This window comes from Polypterus senegalus, chromosome 1, assembly GCF_016835505.1.
Source record: "Polypterus senegalus isolate Bchr_013 chromosome 1, ASM1683550v1, whole genome shotgun sequence".
Lineage (NCBI taxonomy): Eukaryota > Metazoa > Chordata > Cladistia > Polypteriformes > Polypteridae > Polypterus > Polypterus senegalus.
In genome coordinates, this window is record NC_053154.1 from 240,180,594 (window position 1) to 240,197,695 (window position 17,102).

General features: G+C 34.8%; 1 protein-coding gene across 1 annotated transcript in view; it reads left to right on the forward strand.

Moving 5' to 3' along the window:
• Positions 1-17,102, forward strand: part of LOC120540109 (gamma-aminobutyric acid receptor subunit pi) — a 191,887-nt gene that overhangs the window by 13,559 nt on the left and 161,226 nt on the right. The window lies entirely within an intron of this gene.

Below are 17,102 nucleotides of genomic sequence, written 5' to 3' on the forward strand. Positions count from 1 at the left end.
ACATTAACTTTGAAATGTATTATACTATGGTCTATCCATCCCCTGAATTTCACCTGATTATTGTAGTACTACAATACTAATGATTGATTACATCCAGAAACTCCTGTTCTTGGTCCCCAATATTTAAATTCTATCACACTTAGTAATTACTGTATATACTCACGTATAACTCAGGTCTTGACACCTGAAAAATTGATCATAAAATTAGACCCCGACTAAAATGCAACACTTTATTTTTTTTTTTACATCTTCTTCCAATCTTGCACCAGTTTCTCAGACACATCAAATTTTGTTACAGTAGAGCAGCAGCCAATTTCTTTCGCTACTTCAACGATTAATTTAAAACCAGCTTCATATTTTCTTCTGATCGAACACTCCATCGTAGATAAGGGATGCTCTTACGATAAAGGTGTATGAGGGTGTGAGATACAAAAATACACAAATCAGTGCAAACATTGCTTTGGAATAGTTTGGGTATTACCATGTGGTCACATAGGCAGAATAGAAAGAGAGACAGAGAGGTTAGGAGCATGTACTGATACAGCGCATTGCTGCACCCACATAGAAAACAAAGACAATGTGCTCCGTGGTTACTCTCTCAGGTGGGCGTTAACATATCATAATCCCTTGTACCAATAGCGTGACTTTTCCGCATTCGACTTATACGACCGACACTGTAAAATGCCTTGGGATCCCAAAGTATTAGTTCGCAAGTGTAGTTGGGGAAAGGGTGTGACTTTGGATAAGTGGTAGAAAATGAGTGAATGAATGGATGAACTTTAGCCCTCTAATCTCCTCAGTCCTACCTGGACTGGCGAGTATCTTAGGCAGAACTTCAGAGAAGACCACATATCACATTGTCAGTTCTGCCCTTCAGCTTAGAACCTATCTCTTTAAATATGGATTGTCTATATGGATTTTGTCTGGATACCCTGGCATATCTGCTGTATTATTATACCCATTAGGTTAATTGATGATTAGAAACTGAGCCTGTGGGTGACTGGCTCCCTGCTTAGTTCCTGTACATTCCTTGTGCCCAGTGATGCCAGGCTCCAGCTATCTGCTACTTTGAAATGAATTTTGCAGTTTAGCAATGTTGTGGAATGAAAGTTCTGCATATGACTTTCCATAAAACAAAACAAAAATGTAACATTTGAAGAATTTAATCATTTTTGTGCCTTATTAGGTTTGTTGCATGGGAAGTAAATCCAATCCAAGCAATCCACCATAGAGCACACACATGCTTATGCCTATGAATACTGAGACAAAGCCAGTTTAGTATTTCCATTTATGGTAGAAGAATGTCTTGAGAATATAGAAAAATAGGCAGTGTTAAAAAAGACAAAAATGCAAAAAAAAAACCATTTATATCATGCAAAATCAGTTATGTGACTGGTAGTTTATGGCCAGAAACCAAAACAAAATGCAATGTCCATGAAATTAGAACACAAAATGGTGACCAAGTATTTCAAAATGGAAAAATGATTAATAACCAAATGAAGACATTTCCAGAAAACAAATTAACTGTCCATTTGTATAGATAAGCATGGTTGCCAAGCTTACCAGAGAATTAAATTAGTGTACCCAGACTGGACTGGACAAACTTCACATGGAATCAAAATGTGAGATATGAATTCCTTCTGTATCTTATGTGAGTAAGAAGCTGGATGTGAGCTAGTAAGTAGCTGCAAGTAGTTAGCTAACTAATGTAATTTCCTTTTACTACACAGTAGTGCAGTGCTTAGTGCCACTGCTTTATGGCTACAACCACCTGGACTTGAATGTATAGCCTACTTTCATAAACTTGACAATATCCATTTCCATGCAGTGTAACTATGTGCGTAGCGTCAAACTGTTAAGTGATATGCAACGTTCACAGAAAATGATGTACAGTCACACACAATGGTATTTGGTGCTTATCTGAATGTACACAACACTCACACAATAATAGTTTGTGTGACCTTAAAGTATCTGGTACATAAGTGATGAGCACGAGATAGTTTCCAAACAAAATATACTATGTCCCCTCAGAGCCTCCATAGTAGGATCAAGCACAGGTACAATAATGAAAGCTTTTATTTTGATTTTTGACTGTTGTGTGTTCCTTAAGTTATGTGTGGTTGTCACTCTATGTGTAAAATCGATTTGAACAAAAAAGTTTGAAAAGGCAGAAAAAGAAAGCAGGGGAGAAATTTTTCCTTTCTTAAAGGTATTTTTGAATTTTTAAGGGAGATCTAATAGAGGAGTCAGACAACAGAGTCACATTCACTAGGGAACATAAGTAACAAACACAATAAACAAGGCAAATTGTCACTCATTAATCACTCAAGTAATTCAAAAACCACTAAACTTAATTTAAAAGTTTAAAAAGCAAAGCATATTTCAACTGAATTTGATATTCATTTATTCACAGACTCTGGAAAAATAACAGTTATGATATGGTATTACTAGACCTCAGTGCTTCCTTTGATACCGTCGAACATGAAATACTCTTAGAAAGATTGAAAACTGGGTAGGTCTCAGCTCTTAGCTGGTTAAGGTCATACTTAAAAGGCAGGAGTTACTTTGTTGAAATTGGAAATTATCAGTCTAAGCAGAAAGGAATAATGTGGAATACCACAGGGACCTATTTGAGTCCTCCTTTATTTAACCTCTACATGCTTCCATTTGGTAGATAGTTACAAGGCAGCAAGCTTAATTACCACAGCCAAGCTGACAATACTCAGATCTATTTCTCTCTTTCTCCAAATAATCTCAGACCTATTGAGTCACTGTATGACAGTGTACAGCTAATTAACATCTGGATGCAGCAAAATTTTCTCCAATTAAATAAATATAAAACTGAAATTATACTATTTGGCAATAAACAAGAAAGACTGAAAGGCCAAGTCAAAAATCTTGGGGTACAGCTGGAAGCAGATCTTAGTTTCGGTAATCATATTAAAACAAGATGTAAATCTGCATTTTATCATCTGACAAACATTTCTAAAATCAAAGTTTTGATGTCTAAAACAGACTTGGAGAAACTTATCCATGCCTTTATTTTCAGCAGAGTAGATTTGTTCAATGCTCTTTTCTCAGGCCTGGCCAAAAAGACAATAAAAAAAATTGCAATTTGTTCAGAATGCTTGCCAAACTTAATAAAACAGAACACATTACTCCGGTACTAAGATCATTACATTGGCTTCCAGTCAGCTATAGGATTGATTTTAAGATACTGGTTGTAGTATATAAGTTACTAAACAGCTGAGGCCCAGAATACATCACAGAGATGCTAACCGTTTATAGACCAAATAGACCTCTTAGATCCTTTGGGGCCAGACAGCTGGTTATACGCAGAGTGAGATCGAAACAGGGTGAAATGGCTTTTAGTCATTATGCATCACAAAAATGGAATAATCTGCTAAAACATATTAGAGATGCCCCAAGAGTAGAAGCTTTCAAATCAAAGTAAAAAAATCTTATTTTCATGTGCATTATGTACTGTGTTTCACTATTACTTTACTGAAATGCTGCTGTGTCACTACATTATTCTCTTCATTTTACGTATTGTTTTAACTTTCTGTTATTTTAATGCTGAGGATGTATGAAGTCAAACAAAGAAAAGTTGCTATACATAATTATACCATATGGGTGTTGTGATACCACATACCTATGATGTCAAAATGTGAAAAGCAACACTTATTGTCTGAATGCATTAAAAATGACACTGATGGTACCACCAAAAATGATATTAAAAAATAAGCAAAAACACAAAAACTAACTAGTTGCTTTGTTTTATTGTATTTTATGTTTCTGACTTGTTCTTGAAAGTGTTAGTGGGAAGGGTGTCTAACCTGTACCAGTCAAATATTAGCACCAGTGATGTAGGTAAGATGGTTTTTGAAATTACATGTACAGTATTTCTAATTCTATAGAATGGGGAGATGCATTAGTTAATCAATAGCTATAAGCAACACTTGTAAAAATCATTTAAGGCATCAACACAGGCAATTATAAGTTTTGGAGTTAGTCAGTGTGTAAAAAGGTGTGATCTTCCTCTTAAAATGCATGTCTTTCAATTGTTTTGTCAATGTAATCCCTCCACAACTGAATAGTTAATGTGCTCAGTGGCGAGGTATAATATTAAAGTATCTCAGTTACATTATAAGTCATAGCAGAAAGAAATATATATTATAAATATGAATGCAGTAATATTTGAGACACAAACACCAATCAATTGATCCATATTTATTTTATTTAGTGCCATACATAGAATATACAATTACAGGGAACTTTATATAGCAAATGAGGATACATTTCAAAATAAACCAGAAAAGCCTACAATAAGATTACATTTAAGAACTAGAATATAAGTAACTAAAAAATAATCAGTTCATGGAGTTGATGAAGAGCCTGTCATTGTAGAAAACAGGATTATTTGAGAAGTTACAAAAAATGGAACATCTTTATTATTAATGCAAATTCATGTTGTTGTCAGATACTTGGGCAAATTTGAATGGTGTACATTTTAATAATTATGTTTGTAACTTATTTTGCATTTAACATTTTTTTTCATCTTTTTTGATTCTCCCTGTTTATGTTCTTGTGCTTGTTATGTCATACACATATGATTTCTTCAAGTGCCGCGTTGAGGCGTAAAAGCAATGCTTAGTTGCAGCAATTTTTTTTCCTTCATTACATTGTAGGAAATGGACACTTCTTTTATTAAGGAAATGTCCACAATAAAATAAGCCTAATTTGCAAAAAGGACAAAACAGTTTCAGGGCCAAAAATGCAAAATGATAAAATACATAGAGACCCAAATAAACAAAAATCACAACAGACCAAAAATCCACAAAAATAGCATTACTCACAAATGGCAAAAGGACATGAAAAGGATCATTCAAAAGAAAAATCCAGAAAGGCAAAACTGACCTAAATAATTTTAGACTGAAAAGAGAACTAGCAGCACTGAGGCCTTGGCAACCTGTTTCAGACATATTAAGACTTGAAGTGTGAGCAGGTAGGCTTGCTAGCTGCTCACATGTAGCACTGGGAGGCCCCAATCCCATGGTGTCCACATAAAAGTGAACAAGACAAAAACCAAGATTAAAAACATTTATGAAAACAGTAAACTAGGAACAAGAAATCTTAATGTAAAGGGAGGTAATTATCAATTCAATTTTCATTAACACAATTAACAAAGCAATTTGTTTAAGTAGACCCCAAGTTCTAAAATGAGACTGAACAAGGGACTTATTTTTAAACTATGGGCTTTGACCTTCCACTACCAAATACAATAAAAGTATCAACAAAGTTATTAACTAAAAAACAATGCTGCGGTGGGCTGGTTTCCTGCCTTGCGCCCTGTGTTGGCTGGAATTGGCTCCAGCAGACCCCCTTGACCCTGTAGTTAGGATATAGCGGGTTGGATAATGGATGGATGGATGGATGGATGGATGAAAAAAAAAAACAATGAGGGCAGACACCTGAAAAAATATGATACAGCATAAATAAAGTTTAAAATTACATTTCAAAGCATAAAATAAAATACAGGAGAAATAAAAAACAAAACTCAGTGAAAGACACACAGGAAGACATGACAATAGTTAGAAAAAACAACAGAGTGATAAAGTTGTTAAATAGATCGAGCACACACTATCCAGAACTCCATATTAAGCTGAGATATTTAATTACTCAGAAATAAGGCAGTTCCCATTTTCTAATTTTGGAAAGAGTTTGTTCCAACACATACATAAAGGCTTCTCGATTGTGAGATACTAAAGTTAAACAACCAAAGAGTCTGCTATACAAAAAGGCATGACTATATACTGGTAATGTGCAGATGTATCATTAAAATTTGTCTTCCATTCATTCTCTTCTCTGGTCAAGTGCTGTGTAAATATAATTTTATAATAATTGTGTAACTGATTGATCTGGTGTAGTAATTATGAGATTAATGATAAGGGGTAATTGCTCTTGATTGTGATTTTATTTAACTCTCTTTGGTGGAAGATTATTTGCATAATACTGTATGTGCTTGAGTCTAATATCTCTGAATCCTTTTTATGTTAACAGGCTGCTGCATTCAGCTCAGCAGTACACTTTGAACCCTGCCTTGTACAGTCTTAATCACAAGGATCATGGAGTGTAGCTGACCCTGGCTGTGTATGGTACCAGCTGTTAACAACTGGATATGAAAAACAGTTATGTGATCTGTATAGCAGGATTATTTTAGAAAGCACACACCTCACAGTGTTTTGTTTCCATATTCAATGCATACAGTGGCCATTCAAATTGATAACATGACTGTACAAATTATAGCTGCTGTGTTATTAATATTTTCTTCTCCTTTTTATCAAGTTTTCCTCCAATAAAAGACCTTTTCCATTGGACAAGCAAAGAGTGCAACATGTTTCTTCTACACTATGTGTGACCATAAAAAAAATGTTCTTCTATTGTAGAAAGAAAAAAATCATGCCACAGAATAGTTAGAAGGCCTAATAAAATAATTACCTAAATTTTCTTGAATATAGATTTCCATATTTTTGCTTTCCAGCTTCCACAATGAATATAATTAATCCTTAGATAAACTTACCTCAGGAAGTAAACTGATGCCACAATCATGTATGAGGCGGCAGCTCTGAAGAGCGCTTCTTACTAAATGCTGTTAAATCCTGATTATATGAATATGGGGAAAAGTTTTTCTGATTTCCATGAGGCATTGATTAAAACATTGCCCTCAAGAGAGTAGTTCACCAGTTTTGCAATTAAAAACTATTTTATGTTGTTTAATCCACAGAAAACCTAAATACGTTTAGGGGCAGCTAATCAGATGACCAATTTTTTTTTTCCTTTATACCCAATACCAGTGGACATCATGAGAGGAAGTAATGGTTGGTGTAGTGATTGCTCCTGTTTTAATGGATTCAGCATCAATAATCTACAATAGGTGCAGCAGTACAGACAGTTTTCTAATTATATTAGTAAAATAAACAATAGCTAATAAAATCCTTGGCAGCTATGGCATTAACTACAACATAAAAAAATTCTTCTAAAATCATACATACAGTTAAAATGTTAGTGTGAATAACAGCCATTCACATGGAGCTTTTACATAAGGTTAAGTTTCAGAGCACTTTCATTTATCGATTTTTTCTTGAAATTTAAGTAGATCAACACAAATTAATAATATGAAATTGTACAAAGGTAAGCAGTACAAAAAGGCCCTTTACAGAGAACAAGTAATGGGTTAATAACTTACACATTAATAAAATTAATAAAGCCTTGAAATTTGATTCAGACAGTTACTACAGGCATCCCAATTTTTGTTAATTACTTACAAACCCTCGGTCTGCATTAAACCAGTGTTGGTACAAACCTTCTGAAGTATTATTTGGACAATACTACACTGCAGAAAGTTGAATATTGCTGTCGTAATGGCTAGAAAAATGCACTTAATAAAGGAAGACAGACAAACCAACTATTATAAGTGTAGGTCTTTCCTTTACAGAAATTTGAAAGAAGACCTTATATTATTAGTACAGTGCAATACTGTCCAAAATTGAACGCTGTAGATGGTGTAGCAACATAGTTTATTCTAATACTGCCTTTACACAGCCAAGTACTGTCAGGAGGAGCAGGGATATCTGAAGAAGTCAGTCATTAAAGCTGCTTTGTGAATGGTGTAAGAGTCAATCTTATCTGGCTGCATGGCCTCTAGCAAGCCTTGGATGTGGATGCTGGCCTTGAGTCAGTTCATGGAGCTAGGGAATAGTTTGGTAGATGGGTTTTATCTGACCTCGAGTCAGGCAAGGCTGGCAATATGTATGTGTAGGCTCAGGGACAAAGTAGCTGAGAATGCGTGGAACAGCAGAAGAACATGAGGCAGACAGGTGCAACTTATGAAGATGTAAATGGGTCCAGCCACTAAAGAAAATAGCAGTCCTTTTCAGGACCACCGGCTTTGTGTAAAGTGCAAAGACCATTTCACTGTTCCCAACTACAGGAATAAAGGGTAATTGCTCATGTTCTTGAGCTAGTTTCAAATTTTAGTCCCACGTAGATAAATATTAATTAGGGTCTGTCAGGATTTCCATTGGAATGCAAACCTCCAGACCTTTTGAAGAGTGAACATACTGAATGGAAGACTTTGTGACTACTGAGAAATCTATTTAAAGGAGGAGTTAGTAACTTTCTGTGTCAGAAAATTCTAAATCAGCAATGGTGACAACTTTAAAATTGGTCAAATTAAAGTCTTTCTATAAACAAAAGTTCAACATCAGAAAACAAATACCTAAACAACAAAAGGAATTGGTAAAGATGTCTTATAAGGTATTTCCTTCTGAGTAAAAATAATTAGAATGTCTGTCAATAATATCAAAAGAAAGCAAGTAATAGAAGCATTAGTTGTCACTTTTAGAACTTTTAGGAGTTCCTACTTTCTGTCCATCTGCAAGGTCACTTTGTACTTGTTTTACAAAACTGTTTACCAAACAAGATTTAACAGTTATTGAAGGTTAGAATAGACTTGTTATCAAGTGTACAGCCTTACACCCTTGTCTCTATCTTTTGCTACTATCATTTAATGCTTTGTGAGGACTGCTTTCATTGGAGTGCACATTTGGCTTTTGGTGCTTTCCCTATCTGTTTTACAATTATTTTTTTTTTTTGTCTAATAAATGGTGGATCAATCAGCTAATCCTCTCATGTAGCTGGCGCTGCGAGCAGAGATCACTCAAGAGCATTCCAATTTTCAAAATAATATAATAAAATAATGCAATACTCCACAGCTCCCCCCTTTATATTCAAAAAGATAATCAGTATATGATATACTAGCAGAATACCCGCGCTTCGCAGCGGAGAAGTAGTGTGTTAAAGAAGTTATGAAAAGAAAAGCAAACATTTTAAAAATAACGTAAGATGATTGTTAATGTAATTGTTTTGTCATTGATATGAGTGTTGTTGTCATATCTATCTATTTATATATATATATATATATATATATATATATATATATATATATATATATATATATATATATATATATATAGCAAAATAGCTGCGATTGGCGGAGAAGTAAAAAGAAAAGGAAACATTTTAATAATAACGTAACATGATTGACAATGTAATTGTTTTGTAATTGTCATGAGTGTTGCTGGCATATATATATATATATATATATATATATATATATATATATATACACACACACACAGACACATATATAAACATATATATACATATAAACATATATATATATATATACACATCTATACACATATATATATAGTTATATATATACACATATACACACATACATATATATACATATACATATATATACAAATCTACATATATATATTAGGTGGGACTCGATTAAAAAATTAATCCAATTAATTAGAGGCTGTGTAAGAATTAATCTTGATTAATCGTATGTAATCGCACACGTAAATTTGCCCCAAATCGCAAATGTTTTTTTTTTTATTTAAAACGGTTTTAGTGGGCGACAGAATCAAATAATAGACATGGACATGAATATTGTAAACTGAAGCTGTTTTAATTTCTGAAAAAAGCTTTTAAACTGCATTTGAATTCAAAACAGAAACAAAAATATCATCCCTGGTTAAAATTGGGCAGACTTAAAAATAAAGTGGTAGTTTAAGTACTTTAAGTACATTTTCAGAATAGTATTGTCTTTAAATAATAATAACCAAAATTTCACCATAAAGTGCAGTTTTTCTTCTTAAAAAAATAAGTCAGAAACATAAAAGGTAATTTGACCAGCTTACTCTTTAAACTCTGAGTAACATTAGCCAAAATTATTTTGTACATTAGGCTAAAACAGTGTGATCATTGAACATTTTGTAATTAGATGTATTTAGAATTACTAACGGTCACGGAAGTCCAATGATCCCCAGTAAGAGCCACAAAGTCCGCTTTCTGTAATGCATCTAATTTTGCTTGCTTTTCAGTGTGCACAAAACCATGCTTTTATCAAGGCTTCTCGGAAAGTCGAAATGATCAGTCATAGGAACGCTTTATTCCGACTCTAACATTTTTGTAGCTGTGATGTGTGCATCAGTGTAATGGATGTACCAGGAAATCATGCATTGACAAAAGTTCCCGTTTGCTTGGAATTGAAAGTGTGATTAAATGCGTTATTTTTTAACGCGTTATGGAGTACATGCATCGAAGCTTCTCAACTGTGCTTGTGCTAAGAAAGGGAAAATTTTAAAAATAACGTAACATGATTCTGCGTTAACCTAATATTTTTCATACGTCCCAAACCAAGGAGATGAAGGTAAAATGAATCGGTAGCGCATACATAGTCAGTACATCCCTCTCGAATCGAACCTCGAATGTCGGCGTTAGAGGCGAAGACTCTACAATTGCGCCACCGCTTGTCTATGCTAAAGTATGTATTGTAGATCTGGGTATATATATACATTTATATATATACCCGTGTATCGCAGTGGAGAAGTAGAAGTTATGAAAAAGAAAAGGGAACATTTTAAAAATAACAACATGATTGTCAATATACAGTAATTGTTTTGTGAGTGTTATTGAATGTTGCTGTCATCAAGGATTTGATTATCATTATTTCTTTCAATCAGGCTCGTATTTGTACGATGTGTTCAAGTTACATTCCGTGTTTGTCAATCGTTGTAAAGATAAGAGGTTTCATTCATCGATTAGTTCCTTACTGCATCAATAAACAGCTCGTCTTCCTTTTTATCTGTGATGTGACAAACTGCATGCACGGGTTTTTTTTACGCTGTCTTCCTTTAGCGGGACATTGACTTTTTCCACCGTGTGCTTTGTTTCCACAGTAGCTGCATTTATGAATATGCTTATCAGACGCTTCATATTTTTGCTGCCTTTTCAATTGTGTAATTCGGTTTTGTTCAGCGCTTTGGAACTGTTGCTTTTATCTGTGCACTGCATCAGTTCACGTGAGCCACTCGGTGTACTTGCATCGAAGGTTCCCAGCTGTGCTGGTGCCATCTCGTGCTATGTCCATAGCTTTATTTAATGTTACCTTAGTCCTGGCACTTAAAACTTTCTCTGGCAGTTTCGCTGAGTTTGTGTCAAACACCACCCTGACCATCTCATCTTTCTCTCCATAAGCACAGTCCTTCACCCGTGAATATTTACCCGTGGCAGTTTGCTATTGGATTGCCGCTGACGGATGGCCTTATATGGGCAGGCACTAAATTACAAACGCCAGCGGCAGCCTGTCTATGAACTTAATTTAAAGTGTAGGTTTACATCGTGCTTTGTTTCCGAAGTAGCAGAACTCGCTTCTTATTGTTTCGCTGCCTTCTCAATTATATAATGCATGTTTTCTTGAGCGCTTTTTTGAGGTCTTCCTGGTTTTCTATGTACTGCGTGATTACGTGGGAGGCGTGATGATGTCACACGAAACTCCGCCCCCACGGCGTTGAAGCTCATCTCCATTACAGTAAATGGAGAAAAACTGCTTCCAGTTATGACCATTACGCGTAGAATTTCGATATAAAACCTGTCCAACTTTTGTAAGGAAGCTGTAAGGAATCAACCTGCCAAATTTCAGCCTTCCACCCACACGGGAAGTTGGAGAATTAGTGATGAGTCAGTGAGTGAGTGAGTGAGTGAGTGAGTGAGTTAGTGAGTGAGTGAGTGAGTGAGTGAGTGAGGGCTTTGCCTTTTATTAGTATAGATAGAGGGAGAGGAGAATGTGGGAGCATGCGTTGATTACAGTGTGTTGCTGCACCCACCACACGGTGAATCACCTGGATTGAGATCTGAGTGCAGCTGTTCAACGGGTGACACCTCAGCATCACAGTATGTGTTTTTTTTCAGTAGCTGGAGTGCCACTATGATATATTGGATTCAAAATATTAAAGATTCTGAAGAACATAGATTACCTTTTGTTTCTATAATTTATTTTGGGCTGGAGACATTTTTCTTTAATCTGTTCTAATTTTTTAACTTGGTTTTGAAATGCAGAGAATCCAATTGTACCTTCATTTTCTACAAATAAATTATGGTTAGTCCATGTTTTACTTTAGCAGTATATTTTGGAAATCCCATAACTGCATTTTACTTTCTTGTGGTCACTACAATTGTCTGGTCCCATTATTATGAGGCAGCCACAGTTTGCTAATGGCATGTTTTAAAAGTAACACCGCACAACTGCATTATAAGGCACTGTGCACTTACCAGTTGTCAGTGATTGCGGATATTTGTCTAACCTTTCTGTGCATTTGTCATCTATGCAACTGTTGTTTACAAATAGCACACTTTATTTATTTATTTTTTTATACTGACTCCTTGAGTTTAAGGATTTGACTTTGACACATATTAGAATCAACCCGTGCTTAATTTATTTGTCTTCTTTGTTCATTTCCTGCTCAATCTATCTCTCTCTTGCTGTCTCTTCTGCTTTATTCTCTGGAGCAGTATACTTGTTTAGTACTAAACAACATGCATCATAGTCTTTTATGTGCAGACCCTGTGATGAAACACAAACCTATGCATACATGCGTATACATTGACACTGATTCCCCAGCAATGTGTGGAATCTCCTAAAACCAATGCACTAATTGGTGGCAGCAATGACATCACTGATACAGAATCCATTAAAATGACACAAATTAAAAAGCTCAAATTGGTTAATTCCAGACAACCACCAAGTTGACAGTATTGTAGAATAATATGGCAACCTAAAGCAGATACTGTACAGCATTTAGTAATATAAAGGAGGTTCTTTGTCTGAGCTGTAAAATCTGAAGATATCACTGTCCTGTATATTCAAATGAATACACTGTTTGATGTGGAAAGTCCCTTTGATGGGGCATAGACAGATAAATCGGTCATAATATTTATAATGTTAAGGAGTCAGTTAAATTTCAATGTGTGTGTATGATGGTTTTTTTTTGCAAAGGACCATCTCCTAATATACTTTATGAACTAAAAAAGAATTATGAGGGGTCATATGACACATATGAGGGACATTAAGGGAACACTGAAGAAAACTAACCACAAATGGTTCAGAGTTACAGTACAGTAAACCCTCGTTTATCGCGGTTAATCCGTTCCAGACTCTACCGTAATAAATGAATTTCCACAAAGTAAGATTCTTTATTTATAAATCGAAAATTTTCGCAGTTAGAGCATAGAAAACTGGTTTATGACCTTCTAAATACGTTTTTTAACATTATTAGAGCCCTCTAGACATGAAATAACACCCTTTAGTCAAAAGTTTAAACTGTGCTCCATGACAAGACAGAGATGACAGTTCCATCTCACAATTAAAAGAATGCAACCATCTTCTTCTTCAAAGGAGTGCGCATCAGGAGCAGAGAATGTCAGAGAGAGAAAGCGAGAGAGAAAAGCAAACAATCAAAAATTAATAGGGCTGTTCGGGCTTTCAACTATGCGAAGCACCGCCGGACAAAGCAGCTGCTCACACCCCCTCCGTCAGGAGCAGAGAATGTCAGAGAGAGTGACAGAGACAGAGAAAAGCAAACAATCAAAAATCCATACGTGCTGTTCGGGCTTTCAAATATGCGAAGCACCGTGTGTGAAGCATATCGTATATAATTGAGGATTGGGTAGCTTCTCAGCCATCTGCCAACAGTGTCCCTTGTATGAAATCAACTGGGGAAACACGTGTCATAAATTAAAAGACCCACTGTCCGCAGAAATCCGTGAACCCCAGCGAAAAATCCATGATATATATTTAGATATGCTTACATTTAAAATCCGCGATGGAGTGAAGCCGCGAAAGTCGAGGCGCGATATAGTGGGGGATCACTGTACATATAAAAATGATCGCTGCCAGGATACAGCATGTTCCAACACAGGGAAATTGGCTAAAAAAGGTAGAGTAAAAGTGTGATTAAGAAGCTAACAGTATAGATGTACATAAGACTTACAATAGACTAGTGTTGAATAAAAAAATGTGTTCCTGTCTTTCCTCATTTGCTGCCTGAATAAACTTGTAATCCTCTGTGAATAACTTTATGAAAAATAACTGTACATAAGATGTAAAAGACTATATGCTTACATTAGATTTTAATTTAAAAAGACACTGTAAAAGACAGAAAAGTATAGTTTCTAAATTATAGGATATATATATATATATATATATATATATATATATATATATATGTACACAGCACCAAATTAATCACATTTTCTAGGCGCAAAAAAGAAATTAAATTAGTGCAGACGTTTTTGAAACTGCCAGAAAATGACTCCCAGGTGTATTAGACTATATCACATACTCAGTATCATCTGGCAATTAAAGTAGAACACAAGATAATTTACTTTCCATAAATAAAGCATCTTGATATAATAGACAATGCACTAAATTTCTTCATGTGATGAAATATGCTTTAATGATGCATGCAAAGTGCCGTTAATTTGCATTCAGAATTTAAGGTATTAATTTATAATCAAATACATGATGTGACAGCGTGATTTTAAACACAAGTTAAAACAATGTTTTGACATTAATTGTAAATAAATGAATATATTATATACATTTAAATTTCATTTGCAATAATATATTCTTTCAGTATTCAGTGGAAACGTGCTGCTTAGTTCCTGGAAATGGTTCCTCAAATTAATCCTGTTAATATATTCTGTTCTTTACGTTTGGGTATGGTTCTCCTACTATTTGTTCACTTTCATGCCATGCCAATCTACCATACAAACTATTTTTGTTCTTCACTTTGCTATTTAATATTCCATATAGGATTGTTATTTCCACTTCCAAACCTACATTCTAATCTTTTATTCAAATGCCAGCAATGCTTTATCAGAAACAAAGGACTATGAACCTACATCTCTGCTGCTTTTTTGGGGCAAGAATATTAGGTGGGTTTCCAACGGCTATGAAACATTTAGTCCTCTACTGTACATAATAACGTTGACACTCCATCAAAACCACATTTTGATAACCATTCACAGGTCTAATTTTTACAAATTATAAAGCTGAGGTGCCCCTTTTGCTCCCTTTAGCTAACGTTTGTTTTTGGGGATTCCATCACCCTTCACTTTTTCCTTCTTGTATCTTTGCTAGAGTTTAAGCCGCGCAGTTTTTGTAAAGATACTAGGGGGCTTTACCCACTGCTCTCTTTCCTCGCCCACCCCATTAGGATACACGCTATGCACCAGCCACTTCACATCTCTGCCTCTCGCGTTGTGATGATGGGGGCTAAACGCACGCTAAGGAGATGTGGTCGCTCCTCCGAAACCCTCTCTTAAATGGTGATACAATGGGAAACATTTTTTTTACCTCCTCTTTGCTTGATCAGCTGACTTGCTGCTGCTGCTGTGCTACGTGATCTGCATGTCACGCATCTCTTAAAACATTTAAAAGCCTGTACAGCAGCTGTCCTTTTGTCTCACTGCCTTGTCTCGCAGGACGTTAAAGAGTCTCTGAGAAAATCATGTCTTATTTCCTTCCAAGATTTTTTTTTTATGATAGAGAGATATTGTGTTGGTTTGAACAGAATTTTTAAATTGTTTGACTCTCTTTACTTTTTTAACCATAAGTTTGATTTTCACAAAGGTAAAGAGTGAAAACATTTATAGCTTAGATTGAAGCTGAACATGTCTGTTTTTTATTTGAACTTTTTGTGCACTGTAACTGAGATTTCTGTTTTTAGTGATTGTTCAGAAGTGCAAAATATTAATAAAGTAGAGGCTACAATAGGCTGCCGTTAGGGAAAAACGTACTGAATGAATTTGTAAAATGTTTGAAAATGCCTGCCTTTTAAAGTAGGTCATCCGGACATGTTATGTACTAATACATCAAGTTAGAGATGGGAACATATAACATTTTATCTTTTTATTTTGTACTCTGATAATAATTTACATATAAGAAGTTTAAATTCTATGCAGCCAACATTTACCCAAAATTTTAAATGTTTAACTATTTTGAGACATGTAGATAATACTTAATGATATACAGTTGTTTAAAAGATCATACCATTTATCTGTTCTCTGATTGATGAAAATTAACATAAATTTCATTATATTATGTCAATGAGCCTAACAGATAAAAGGATCTGTTCTTTTAAGACTAATAATTCCTGTCATAGAGAACTCAGCTGTTCATATGACGGGGCTTCACTAATCTGGTGTAATAAGAGACATCCAACATTGAGTTCATATGTAGCAGTGACTCACAACTTATTTTTTGTAACATTTACTTCTGTCTAAAGAAATACAAAACTTTTACTCAAAGTATAAGTTCTAGAACATTTAATTGTAATGTTTGAGGTTTGGATTTCTGTATTCTGTGTGTCTGAGCAATTGCATTGTTGCACTTATTTGTTACAAATTCTAAATTTGTATTGTTTTCAACAAGTATTTTTTTCAGTGGTTCTGTTTACACTAGAAATAGCTTTTGAATAGGACTAAGCATGTGTATAGAAAATAGGAATATCTCCTTACATGGTTAAAATAATTTTGTTCACGAACCTACAACTAGCTGGGTAAAGAAAAAAGTGAGCATCCTGTATACACGGACTGCATTAACCTTTCCAAATGTTAACGTCTTCTTGCAGACTCTAATAAAGCAACGCAATGCTTGCAAATATCTATAATTTTACCAAAATTTTACAAAGTTCCAGTCCCAGGTTAATCACTGGAGAAAGCACACCTACTCTAATATCCCTTTATTAATATAAAGAGGGATAACCTGGTGAAAACAACTCCAAGCACCATAATAGGAAAAAAGTGTGGAAAGTATGATGTAACAGATAACAGCAAAGATTTTTACAACTGTTAAACATGATCAGTATTTTTTTGTTATTCAAATACTTGGAGATTTCACACTAGATGCTCTTCCAGAGGTTCACCAATGTGTATCCAACAGTCATCCTCTAAGGGGAAAAATAAACTAGGTAGATATGAATCCCTAACAACTACATTATATAACCCTTAGTCAGTCAGTACACTATGGGAAAAGCCTCCATTTGATCTCAGCTATTATTATTTGTCTTTTGCTTTTCTGCATATGGATTATAATAATCAATTAAGAGTTTTATTTGGAAGAGGCCAAACACCTTTTGTTACCATGTGTCAGTTATATAATATTTAATACAGTAATTATCAGCTTA